The following is a 6,000-nucleotide window of genomic DNA, read 5'->3' as shown; positions in this document are numbered from 1 at the left end:
TTCACCAGTGCAGAGGAAGTAATTAACTCATAGTGTTCAGTACCAAACTGCAAACCCTGCAGCTTTCTGGCCTTTCCTTCAATTCAGCTACAGGTCAGCAGTGCAACACTGGGGGCTCAAGACACAGAAAATTCCCCTCTCAATCCCCCAAACAGCATTTTCCAGAATGCCTGAACCCTCCTGAAACTAATTTCACATGGCAGGTGGCACTTGGTTGTTCCACTCATTAATTTTTGTTGATGATTAAATTATTATTTTTAATACAACTAGTTAAGCTTTGGTAGCATGGGTTTGGTTCTGTTCTCAAATGATTTACTTTGTGAGAACCTTGCAGCCATTCTCACGAAGATTGATGGCCCTGTTTGTGTGTCTGTATAGGAATATGAAAGAATTGTCAGCTGCTCTTTTTGTGCTCTGCCATCCTGTGGATTTGTTGGCATTTAATCAAAAGGAAAAGATTTTTTTCTATATGTTGTTACAAAATAGCAAGAGGTGGTACACGGTAATTACAGACAAGAGACTGAGCAGAGCAAAAGGCAGGAGAAATGCATCTCCCTTCTTTGCCCTGTTCTGCTTTTTCTTTCCAGGGAGAGAGTTAAAGGAAAATTTGATTTGGTTTCTTTGGGGCAATAAAGACCAGAAATCCTACACACAAATCAGTGTGGATTTACAGACACAAGTCTGAGAGTAAGACAGACTTAACTAGCATAACTAGTCGGGTGACTAGGATGCCCTGGCAAGGACAAACAGAACTTTGAGCTTATGAGAAGATGGGATTAAAACCTGTTTAAGAGAAAAGATTCAATCAACCCCCTACGATAAAGATGTTGTATTATCCATGAGTTGCTTGTATGATCTTCTAACCTAATTATTGTAGTAGAAATGATTAACCTCACTGAAAAGGTATACAAGACTTGGAAAACCTCCATAAAATCAAATTCTGATCACGAATCAGTCTTCCCATTTCTCCATCAAATCAAGATGCAAATGTGCTCATCCATGTTGCTGTGCTGCCAGGGAAGGAAAGGAAAGCACTGGAGTTCATGGGAGAACAAGCACATCCCCAGTTGTCCCCTGGCAGGCAATGCCAGAGGTCATGTTCAGGGTTTCCACCCTTCCTCAAGAAAACATGTCGAACCACAGCACCTGGAAATCTTTGTTTTGTGAACTTGGTCTGAAAATATCCTGGGAACCATGAGAGTTTGGGAAATTTTCTATCGTCCTTTCCCTGCAGTATAATGCTCTTGCTGCCAATCTACAGTCTACAGAAAACACATTTGTTTTAACCTAAGGCTGTTTTTCAAACCCCTGGATGACTTCAGGTCATCTGGACGAACTGCGAGGTTTTGTGTGAAGTTTCATTTTTCATGCTCCAAACGAACTGACGGAAAGTACAAAGATGGGTAGAGCAGGCACAGAAATTGATGGACACGGCCATTGTGTGATGAAAGCTCGGTGATGTGGGAACAAGACTGTGAGGAAACAAGTTTGAATGATGTGTTTGAGTGTCAGCCTCCAGCAGGTTACAAAGCCCAGCAGCAAATGTGATTCCTTTCACTTCTGACAGTTTGGGGAAAGCAAAGGTCAGAAGTTACCTGTTGTTTTGGATGCTAGAATAGCTGCACGTGGAGCATCAGATATTAATGATATTCGTGTTTTCACCTGATTCAGGTCTTCCACCTCTGCTAAGGAAGCATCTGCTGGTGTCACAAAGTGTAACTGAGGTTATTGATCCGTGACTCAGTTGCAAACAGTGGGAGCTTCCTTCACACTTCTCAGGCTCGGAGAACATTGGGAGCCAATGGCTCCAGCCCCACACTCCTCTCCCAAAGGATCTGCCAGGGCTGGGAACTGCCCAGCTACACTGCCTGATTCGAGCTGACTTTCCAAAGGGCACAATTCCATCTCTGAGTTAAACCCTCGAGGCACAACAATGTCCCACAGCACATCTCACTCACTCCATTACATGTTCATCCTTCCCTTCTGATTATTTCCAGGTTCTCTGGACTGTTTCCAGCGGAGATAATTGTTAGTATTACACGCTAATCCTGAAAGTATGTTGTTCTTCCTAATATTCTTAGTCCTTAAAACACAGGGTATTTAAAAGAGAAGAAACACAGTTTCATGTCTATATTCTTCTTCTTCAGAACTTGTGCAGAAAATCTCTTATTTCCAGATTCTCATGACAATGTGCAGTGGGTAAAATGTAGAATACTTTTTTTTAATATAATAGTAATAAATAATGTAGGACTTAGTTATGCTAAAAAAATTAAATTACCTCAGTTATATGACTTCAGGTAGAGTCATAACATAAATACTTTTGATAGCCAGGTTTTACAATACAAGCCAGGAAAATGTTCTATATAAACAGAGATACAAAAATTATTTATTACTGTCACTGGCCAATGTTACATGAACCTTTCTGCATTCTTCGTACCACCTAAGAACAAGCACAATTCTCCTTTGCCTCATACCAAGTGATCTCAGAGGGCAGTCATGCTGAATTATGAGCCTAAACAGGCATCAATCACTGTGGAATTCCACAACTCATTAGCTTAAAGGTGAGTAAAGTGCTTTTAAAAAAGAAAATGTGAGGAGAGGGGAAGAGAAAACAAGTGAGAAATGTGATGTTATATAATTGACATCAAAATTGTTCACACATATCTTGTTATAACTCAACATCAGCAAGACTGGTAGAACTATCCTCTTAGAAAAAAATTAAAATATTTATACTTAGTAATTCCCATTCATTAATGCTAAGTAGCTTGAAACAGTTCCCAGTACCCAGCATAGCATTGTTGGCAAAGCAGCTTCCAGTGCTGTGAAAATTTTCTATTTCTGTAATGCAATTTAATCGGTAATAATTCACTTCTTATTCACTGGAAGGCCATAATCACCAGAAATACTCTCGGTATTCATAGAGGAGCAGCATGTATAATTCCATCAGAAATGCACTGCACTCCAGGATTCGGGATAGTGTAGCTTAAGGCTTCCAAAAATCTGCCCCATTACACTCCAATGTCTGTCTTCCAGAGCTTTCTGACTCATCTATACTTATCTAGTTTAAGGCAAAGCTTGAGGAAATATTTTTATTATTAAATGACTAAAAGCTCTATTTTTCCGTATAATACCGTCCACCAATATAGTTATTTCTCTCCTGTTCAGTCAAATGTTCAACTTAATTAAAGAAATTCTCCAGGAAAATCTGATTTCTGTCAGCCAGTGGCAGGCACACAGGCTCAGAGAAAACAGCTGCTCTTTAACAAAAATCAAGGCGTTTTGCAAGCATTCAACTGTGGCTTTATGCTTCATTTTGCCCTAGCAATCCAGTTTCATTAAAAAATCAAAGTGGAGATGTATTGAGGTGCAAAATAAACTTGAGCTAAAACAGAAGAAAAAACAGAAAGAGAAATGAACACCTTCTTATCTCAATGCAAGTCCTCAAACGGCTCCTTCCATGTGCAATTTGCTTTCTTTTTGCTAAATCCCCTGGCCCCTGCTCACTTGAAAGCTGCTGAAGTTTTCAGCTAAAAACCTATTGAGCTTCACCCTTAAACAAGGCCTTCACCAGTCACCTATGAAAAATGCATATTTCTGACAAACAGAATTTTGGTCTCACTTCACCAGCAAAAGAGAATGCCTCTACAGGAGGAGCAACATTAACAACTAATCTTCATTAAAGCCCTTCACTGAGAAACACAATGGAAAAACTTGCATCTGAACCTGCAACTGGTCACCGCCAATTATTTCTTCCCAAAAAAACCCTTCTCATTTCATTAATGGATAAAGCTGCCCTCATTTTTATGTCATCTTCTGTTTTCCTGTGCGGGAGGCGACACAGCAAAGCCCACAGCTCTCACCTAGCACCCCCCAAAAAAGCCCAAGGAGAATTTTGCACAGTGCCAGGATGGCTCTGAGATGATCCCGGGGATGCACAGGGTGTTATAAATGCCTGTTATAAAGTTGGCTTTTCGCAAGGTGTGTGCTATATGGTTAATAACTTTGTGGTAAGGATATAAGTTTTTATTTCTGCTGTTAGTAAAGGAAATTAGGCAGAGTGGTAGTAGTGATATAGTAATTGCTTAAACTGTCTGTTTGGCTGGGATAACATCCAGTGAACACATAAAGAAGACTCTGCTATTGATACACCAGCTGTCAGCATCTCCCATCTGAAGGAAGCACAGACCAAGGCCCAAGCTGGAGGTGATGATGAAGACACAGCCCAGAAACACAAATGCTCTAAAAAGGCAGACCTAAGGAGGGGCCACGCAAAACAGTCCCTGGAATATGGAAACTAGTTCATGGAAAAATATGAATATTCAACAAACTAATACAACCAAAAGGGTATTTAAAGAAAGCCTATGAAATAACAATTTGTGGACTTGGCTAAATGCCAAGTCACCCAACCAACCGTACTTTGCTTTTTTTCCTTATCTCCTAATTGTCTTATCTTTTCTTAAACCTATTTCTTAAAATCTACCAAAAAGTGAATCTCGTTTTTCACACAGGGCATCGAGCCCAGCAGAGCAAGGGCCCTGGGAACTCATCCACATAGGAAAACTCAAGGTAGTGCAGGAACCTCTGTTTCATTCTGCAGTTTGCACATTCCTTGGGGCTGGGCAGAGCTGTCTCCCCTTGCACACTGTTACAGTCAGGTCTGTCAAAACCTCCCTCACACCTTTTTCCTCCCCATTTTTGGAGCTAAGCATTTCTTTCAAACACAGCCACTGGCACCTCCCTTGTTCTGTGACAGCTCTGTGATAAATCTGCCATGGGGCTGACATGAAGGCATGCAACATTTTGCAACTCCCTAACCCATCTAAGAGGTTTCAGTTCCATTTTTTCACCTCTAAGGAAAATGCCTGAGAAAAGGGGAAAGGGGAGCCGAGAGTTCCATTCCACCCTGTAAAAACCAAACACACCATCCTCAGAATCTATGAAGAGCAGAGAATGTGTGTGTAAAACTTGCTAAGCCAAGTGATCAGTACATTCTCCTAGGAGAAAGATTTCTGTGTCTTTTATAGAAAGCCATGGTTGGATAAAATAAACTAGTCCCTGGAGATGGCACTGAAAAGTCAGTGTTTCCTGCCAGCTGGTACAGCACACACACACAGGGAGCTCCCCCAGCAGAGCTCCATGCCCCCAGGACTCACAGATACCAGGGCTTCTGTCCTGGGCAGCACTTGGGCTGATCCCCAAAGAGCCTTTGCCTCCATCACAAACACTTCTTGATGCAAAAACAATTGCTACACGTACCCCTCAACCTTCAGAGAGACCAAGATACAGATCTGACTGTGTTTTTATTTTTACAGGCCAGCACAAAATGAAGTGTGAGGAGGCTGATAAATGCGCTGGTGCCATGGTTACCAGTGACATTAGATCCCTGGCTGAGCAAACTGCTGCAGGAATGATTTCTGTATAAACAGAATTATTCAATTATGTCAGCTGTGTGTCTATAAAACGTGATGCAGTTGGATTTCACAGATGCAGGAGGTGGTTGGTGTTTGCTCTGCCTGCGTGGAGATGCCTCAATGAACCCTTTTGCTCTGCTCAGTGGTGACACTGCTTCCACTCTGACCACACCAGCTCTGCCCTGACTCCCAATAAACGCACTGGCACTGAGCTGGATGAAATCGTGGCTCTGCCATATCCTTCCAAGCAAAATAAAATATGCCAAAAGGAGTTTAATTTTTTCTCTCTCTCATGGAAAATACACAATTTACCTTGAGGTGAGACAAAGCTCTGGAGTTCTGGAAACCTGAGTCATTCCTGTCTCTGGAATTGCAAGCATAGCATGATACTGGTTGCAGTTGGCCTGCTCTAACCATGAGCCAAAGGCAGAGCAGGTTCCTGGGGCTGGTCCAGCTGAGCTGTGACTACATCCAAGGATGGAGCTGCTCTGGGCCCCTTTTCCATGTTTTTCCAAGCTCACTGAAGCACAATTCCATGGGGCACATTTGTAAGATGAAGTAAAGCCTCATCATCTTGTTTTGCTTCTGT

The sequence above is a fragment of the Sylvia atricapilla genome, chromosome 3 (assembly GCF_009819655.1).
Source record: "Sylvia atricapilla isolate bSylAtr1 chromosome 3, bSylAtr1.pri, whole genome shotgun sequence".
NCBI lineage: Eukaryota > Metazoa > Chordata > Aves > Passeriformes > Sylviidae > Sylvia > Sylvia atricapilla.
Note: the sequence above shows the minus strand (reverse complement) of the source record.